At 47.8% G+C, this 8,231-nt stretch overlaps 1 long non-coding RNA gene across 1 annotated transcript; it reads left to right on the forward strand.

Annotated features, from left to right (window-relative positions):
• The first annotated feature begins 554 nt into the window (after positions 1 to 554).
• Positions 555 to 6,346, forward strand: LOC142255964 (uncharacterized). Its single transcript, XR_012727460.1, has 2 exons — positions 555 to 649; positions 5,373 to 6,346. It is a non-coding gene; the product is annotated as an uncharacterized LOC142255964 (long non-coding RNA).
• The last annotated feature ends 1,885 nt before the right edge of the window (positions 6,347 to 8,231 follow it).

Here is an 8,231-nt window from a genome sequence, read left to right on the forward strand (position 1 = left end):
GTGTATCTAATCCTCTCCTGTGTGATACTGTCTGCTGAGCTGTGTATCTAATCCTGTCCTGTGATACTGTCTGCTGAGCTGTGTATCTAATCCTGTCCTGTGTTAATACTGTCTGCTGAGCCGTGTATCTAATCCTCTCCTGTGTGATACTGTCTGCTGAGCTGTGTATCTAATCCTCTCCTGTGTGATACTGTCTGCTGAGCCGTGTATCTAATCCTGTCCTGTGTGATACTGTCTGCTGAGCCGTGTATCTAATCCTGTCCTGTGTGATACTGTCTGCTGAGCCGTGTATTTAATCCTGTCCTGTGTGATACTGTCTGCTGAGCCGTGTATCTAATCCTGTCCTGTGTGATACTGTGTGGCGGAGTACCGGGGTGCACGGGGCCAGTATCCGCAGTGTCCGCTCTGGGCCCCGGGGGGAGGTCGCTCCTTTGTTGCTGTCGCTGTTGTGACTACAAACACAAATGTTTCATTTCTGGGCTGAGATTCTGGGTTCTGCGGCTGCTGTGACATCCGGGCCCCCCCCCCCCCACCCCCCCCCCCCTGCTTGCTGATTGGAGCAATCCACCGGGACCAGAGCATAAAATCCAGGATCATCCGGGACACCAGGGACCATGTGCCTGAAAGTACAACCTGCAGGAGGCCGCTGGTACCGGGGGAGGGGGGACAAGTGTATATTATATTCCTGTATGTCTGATATTGGGGGGGGACAGGTGTATATTATATTCCTGTGTGTCGGATATTGGGGGGTGGGGACAAGTGTATATTATATTCCTGTATGTCTGATATTGGGGGGGACAGGTGTATATTATATTCCTGTATGTCTGATATTGGGGGGGGTACAGGTGTATATTATATTACTGTGTGTCGGATTTTGGGGGGACAGGTGTATATTATATTACTGTGTGTCGGATTTTGGGGGGGACAGGTGTATATTATATTACTGTACGTCTGATATTGGGAGGGGACAGGTGTATATTATATTACTGTACGTCTGATATTGGGGGGGGACAGGTGTATATTATATTCCTGTATGTCGGATATTGGGGGGGGGGGACAGGTGTATATCATATTCCTGTATGTTGGATATTGGGGGGGACAGGTGTATATTATATTCCTGTGTGTCGGATATTTGGGGGGGGACAGGTGTATATTATATTTGTGTGTCGGATATTTGGGGGGGGACAGGTGTATATTATATTCCCTGTATGTCTGATATTGGGGGGGGGGACAAGTGTATATTATATTCCTGTATGTCTGATATTGGGGGGGGGGGCAGGTGTATATTATATTCCTGTGTGTCGGATATTGGGGGGGGACAGGTGTATATTATATTCCAGTATGTCGGATATTGGGGGGGGGAGGCAGGTGCATATTATATTCCTGTGTGTGGGATATTTGGGGGGACAGGTGTATATTATATTCCTGTATGTCGGATATTGGGGGGGCCAGGTATATATTATATTCCTGTGTGTGGGATATTGGGGGGGGGGGGGTGGACAGGTGTATATTAGTATATTATATTCCTGTGTGTGGGATATTGGGGGGACAGGTGTATGTTATATTCCTGTATGTCGGATATTGGGGGGGACAGGTGTATATTATATTCCTGTTGTGTCGGATATTGGGGGGGGGGCAGGTGTATATTATATTTGTGTGTCGGATATTGGGGGGGGACAGGTGTATATTATATTTGTGTGTCGGATATTGGGGGGGGGGCAGTGTGCATATTATATTCTTGTGTGTGGGATATTGGGGGGGACAGGTGTATATTATATTCCTGTGTGGGATATTGGAGGGGACAGGTGTATATTATATTCCTGTATGTCGGATATTGGGGGGGGGGGACAGGTGTATATTAGTATATTTATATTCCTGTGTGTGGGATATTGGGGGGACAGGTGTATATTATATTTGTGTGTCGGATATTGGGGGGGGACAGGTGTATAGGTGTATATTATATTTGTGTGTCGGATATTGGGGGGGGACAGGTGTATATTATATTTGTGTGTCGGATATTGGGGGGGGGCAGGTGCATATTATATTCCTGTGTGTGGGATATTGGGGGGGCCAGGTATATATTATATTCCTGTGTGTGGGATATTGGGGGGGGGGGGACAGGTGTATATTAGTATATTATATTCCTGTGTGTGGGATATTGGGGGGGGACAGGTGTATATTATATTCCTGTATGTCGGATATTGGGGGGGGGGGGGGGGACAGGTGTATATTCGTATATTATATTCCTGTGTGTGGGATATTGGGGGGACAGGTGTATATTATATTCCTGTGTGTGGGATATTGGGGGGACAGGTGTATATTATATTCCTGTATGTCGGATATTGGGGGGGGACAGGTGTATATTATATTCCTGTGTGTCGTATATTGGGGGGGGACAGGTGTATATTATATTTGTGTGTCGGATATTGGGGGGAACAGGTGTATATTTATATTCCTGTATGTCTGATATTGGGGGGGGGACAGGTGTATATTATATTCCTGTGTGTCGGATATTGGGTGGGGACAGGTGTATATTATATTTGTGTGTCGGATATTGGGGGGGGGGCAGGTGCATATTATATTCCTTGTGTGTGGGATATTGGGGGGGACAGGTGTATATTATATTCCTGTGTGTCGGATATTGGGGGGGGACAGGTGTATATTATATTTGTGTGTCGGATATTGGGGGGGGGGGCAGGTGCATATTATATTCCTGTGCTGTGGGATATTGGGGGGGACAGGTGCATATTATATTCCTGTATGTCGGATATTGGGGGGGGGGGACAGGTGTATATTAGTATATTATATTCCTGTGTGTGCGATATCGGGGGGACAGGTATATATTATATTCCTGTGTGTGGGATATTGGGGGGGGGACAGGTGTATATTAGTATATTATATTCCTGTGTGTGGGATATTGGGGGGGACAGGTGTATATTATATTCCTGTGTGTGGGATATTGGGGGGACAGGTGTATATTATATTCCTGTATGTCGGATATTGGGGGGGGGGGGGACAGGTGTATATTAGTATATTATATTCCTGTGTGTGGGATATTGGGGGGGGACAGGTGTATATTATATTCCTGTGTGTGGGATATTGGGGGGACAGGTGTATATTATATTCCTGTATGTCGGATATTGGGGGGGGGGGGGACAGGTGTATATTAGTATATTATATTCCTGTCTGTGGGATATTGGGGGGGTCAGGTGTATATTATACTCCTGTATGTCGGATATTTGGGGGGAGAGGTGTATATTATATTCCTGTGTGTCTGATATTGGGGGGGGACAGGTGTATATTATATTCCAGTATGTCGGATATTGGGGGGGGGGGGGGCAGGTGCAATATTATATTCCTGTGTGTGGGATATTGGGGGGACAGGTGTATATTATATTCCTGTATGTCGGATATTGGGGGGGGACACAGGTGTAATATTAGTATATTATATTCCTGTGTGTGGGATATTGGGGGGGACAGGTGTATATTATATTCCTGTATGTCGGATATTGGGGGGGGGACACAGGTGTATATTAGTATATTATATTCCTGTGTGTGGGGATATTGGGGGGGCAGGTGTATATTATATTCCTGTATGTCGGATATTGGGGGGGGGGGGACAGGTGTATATTAGTATATTATATTCCTGTGCGTGGGATATTAGGGGGACAGGTGTATATTATATTCCTGTATGTCGGATATTGGGGGGGGGACAGGTGTATATTATATTCCTGTGTGTCGGATATTGGGGGGGACAGGTGTATATTATATTTGTGTGTCGGATATTGGGGGGGGACAGGTGTATATTATATTCCAGTATGTCGGATATTGGGGGGGGGACAAGTGTAGTATTATATTCCTGTGTGTGGGATATTGGGGGGGGGGCCAGGTATATATTATATTCCTGTGTGTGGGATATTGGGGGGGGGGGGACAGGTGTATATTAGTATATTATATTCCTGTGTGTGGGATATTGGGGGGGGGACAGGTGTATATTATATTCCTGTATGTCGGATATTGGGGGGGGGGGGGACAGGTGTATATTATATTCCTGTGTGTGGGATATTGGGGTGACAGGTATATATTATATTCCTGTGTGTGGGATATTGGGGGGGGGACAGGTGTATGTTATATTCCTGTGTGTGGGATATTGGGGGGGGGGACAGGTGTATATTATATTCCTGTGTGTGGGATATTGGGGGGGACAGGTATATATTATATTCCTGTGTGTGGGATATTGGGGGGGGGGACAGGTGTATATTAGTATATTATATTCCTGTGTGTGGGATATTGGGGGGGACATGTGTATATTATATTCCTGTTATGTCGGATATTGGGGGGGGGGGGACAGGTGTATATTAGTATATTATATCCTGTGTGTGGGATATTGGGGGGACAGGTGTATATTATATTCCTGTGTGTGGGATATTGGGGGGACAGGTGTATATTATATTCCTGTGTGTGGTATATTGGGGGGGGGGACAGGTTGTATATTAGTATATTATATTCCTGTGTGTGGGATATTGGGGGGGTCAGGTGTATATTATATTCCTGTATGCCGGATATTGGGGGGGGGGGGGACAGGTGTATATTAGTATATTATATTCCTGTGCTGTGGGGATATTGGGGGGGTCAGGTGTATATTATACTCCTGTATGTCGGATATTTGGGGGGAGAGGTGTATATTATTATTACTGTGTGTCTGATATTGGGGGGGATAGGTGTATATTATGTTTGTGTGTCGGATATTGGGGGAGGGACAGGTGTATATTATATTCCTGTATGTCTGATATTGGGGGGGACAGGTGTATATTATATTCCAGTATGTCGGATATTGGGGGGGGGGGCAGGTGCATATTATATTCCTGTGTGTGGGATATTGGGGGGACAGGTGTATATTATATTCCTGTATGTCGGATATTGGGGGGGGGGACACAGGTGTATATTAGTATATTATATTCCTGTGTGTGGGATATTGGGGGGGACAGGTGTATATTATATTCCTGTATGTCGGATATTGGGGGGGGGCACAGGTGTATATTAGTATATTATATTCCTGTGTGTGGGATATTGGGGGGGACAGGTGTATATTATATTCCTGTGTGTGGGATATTGGGGGGGGACATGTGTATATTATATTCCTGTGTGTCGGATATTGGGGGGGGCAGGTGCATATTATATTCCTGTATGTCGGATATTGGGGGGGGGGACAGGTGTATATTATATTCCTGTGTGTGGGATATTGGGGGGCTGGGGGTGTATATTATATTCCTGTATATCGGATATTGGTGGGGTATGGGCCTCCTCCTCCTCATTATTTGGACCTCCGGGGAGGTTCTGCCTTCGTCTGACTCCGCTTTCTTCTCCCGCAGATTGTGTCAGCCGTCAGCGTGAGGCGGCCATGTCTTCCTCCCACCACACCTTCCTCATAGACTGTGATTCGGGGGGGGTGTGTCTGTCTCACTGGAGCCCCCCAACTTGTCAGCGATGGCCCCACAGCTCAGACCCCTGCAGGTCCCTCCAGCAGAGGCCCCCTCCAGACCCAGCTCACCAGCTGTATGAAGACCCCCGGAGCTGACCCCGGCCAGGACACTGGCACCCGCCGTATAATGGACAAGTGTGCGAAGAGCCCGCCCACAACTGCCGAGAGGAGGGGTCCGGCCGACCCTCTGAAAGGCTGGATCTGGAGGCTGGCCTTATGTGTGTGCCCGGAGTGACCAATCACATCGCTGCCTTCTTTCTGTGACCTGCAGGATTGGACTCTGCCATCCTATCCCCCTCCACTCAGGACTGCCCCTGAGGAGCTCCGCATCCCCCTCTTCCTGCGGACTGCCCCCGAGGAGCTCCGCATCCCCCTCTTCCTGCGGACTGCCCCCGAGGAGCTCCGCATCCCCCTCTTCCTGCGGACTGCCCCCGAGGAGCTCCGCATCCCCCTCTTCCTGCGGACTGCCCCCGAGGAGCTCCGCATCCCCCTCTTCCTGCGGACTGCCCCCGAGGAGCTCCGCATCCCCCTCTTCCTGCGGACTGCCCCCGAGGAGCTCCGCATCCCCCTCTTCCTGCGGACTGCCCCCGAGGAGCTCCGCATCCCCCTCTTCCTGCGGACTGCCCCCGAGGAGCTCTGCATCCCTTTCTTCCTGAGGACTGCCCCCCGAGGAGCTCTGCATCCCTTTCTTCCTGCGGACTGCCCCCGAGGAGCTCTGCATCCCCCTCTTCCTGCGGACTGCCCCCGAGGAGCTCTGCATCCCCCTCTTCCTGAGGACTGCCCCCTGCAGAGACACTAGAGGTGAGCGCCGGCTGCACTGATTATTGGAGCCTCGGATCATAGGAAATAAAATGTTAACTGCAATTGATTTTGATTGTCTGGTACTGAACGACGGGTGAGAGTTCTGCACCCCCCATGACTTGTCCCCCCACATCCACCTCATCCTGCAATTCCCACCATCTGCTTCTGCTGCCTTTCTCTCAGATGGTGAACGGTGACCCCCGAACTGCCCCCGACGACTCCACAACACGGACTACATGAGGGCAACAGATACATTCTGTGCAGAGGTGGGGGGGGGGGGGCTCGCTGTGGTTTGCTTAGTAACAAAAGGTAGAGAAGAGTATAACGCTCTATAATGTATCTCAAGTGCTGATACTCTGATATCAGCCCCTCTTATAACGCTCCAGTGCTGATATAACCCCAGACATTACATATGTGACTGATATCAGCCCCTCTTATAACGCTCCAGTGCTGATATAACCTCCAGACATTACACATGTGACTGATATCAGCCCCTCTTATAACTCTCCAGTGCTGATATAACCCCAGACATTACATATGTGACTGATATCAGCCCCTCTTATAATGCTCCAGTGCTGATATAACCCCCAGACATTACACATGTGACTGATATCAGCCCCTCTTATAACGCTCCAGTGCTGATATAACCCCAGACATTACATATGTGACTGATATCAGCCCCTCTTATAACGCTCCAGTGCTGATATAACCCCAGACATTACATATGTGACTGATATCAGCCCCTCTTATAATGCTCCAGTGCTGATATAACCCCAGACATTACATATGTGACTGATATCAGCCCCTCTTATAACGCTCCAGTGCTGATATAACCCCAGACATTACATATGTGACTGATATCAGCCCCTCTTATAATGCTCCAGTGCTGATATAACCCCAGACATTACATATGTGACTGATATCAGCCCCTCTTATAACACTCCAGTGCTGATATAACCCCAGACATTACATATGTGACTGATATCAGCCCCTCTTATAATGCTCCAGTGCTGATATAACCCCAGACATTACATATGTGACTGATATCAGCCCCTCTTATAACGCTCCAGTGCTGATATAACCCCAGACATTACATATGTGACTGATATCAGCCCCTCTTATAATGCTCCAGTGCTGATATAACCCCAGACATTACATATGTGACTGATATCAGCCCCTCTTATAACACTCCAGTGCTGATATAACCCCAGACATTACATATGTGACTGATATCAGCCCCTCTTATAATGCTCCAGTGCTGATATAACCCCAGACATTACATATGTGACTGATATCAGCCCCTCTTATAACACTCCAGTGCTGATATAACCCCAGACATTACATATGTGACTTATATCAGCCCCTCTTATAATGCTCCAGTGCTGATATAAACTCCAGACATTACATATGTGACTGATATCAGCCCCTCTTATAACGCTCCAGTGCTGATATAACCCCAGACATTACATATGTGACTGATATCAGCCCCTCTTATAACGCTCCAGTGCTGATATAACCCCAGACATTACATATGTGACTGATATCAGCTCCTCTTATAACGCTCCAGTGCTGATATAACCCCAGACATTACATATGTGACTGATATCAGCCCCTCTTATAACGCTCCAGTGCTGATATAACCCCAGACATTACATATGTGACTGATATCAGACCCTCTTATAACGCTCCAGTGCTGATATAACCCCAGACATTACATATGTGACTGATATCAGACCCTCTTATAACGCTCCAGTGCTGATATAACCCCAGACATTACATATGTGACTGATATCAGCCCCTCGTATAACGCTCCAGTGCTGATATAACCCCAGACATTACATATGTGACTGATATCAGCTCCTCTTATAACGCTCCAGTGCTGATATAACCCCAGACATTACACATGTGACTGATATCAGCCCCTCTTATAATGCTCCAGTGCTGATAT

The sequence above is a fragment of the Anomaloglossus baeobatrachus genome, chromosome 11 (assembly GCF_048569485.1).
Source record: "Anomaloglossus baeobatrachus isolate aAnoBae1 chromosome 11, aAnoBae1.hap1, whole genome shotgun sequence".
NCBI lineage: Eukaryota > Metazoa > Chordata > Amphibia > Anura > Aromobatidae > Anomaloglossus > Anomaloglossus baeobatrachus.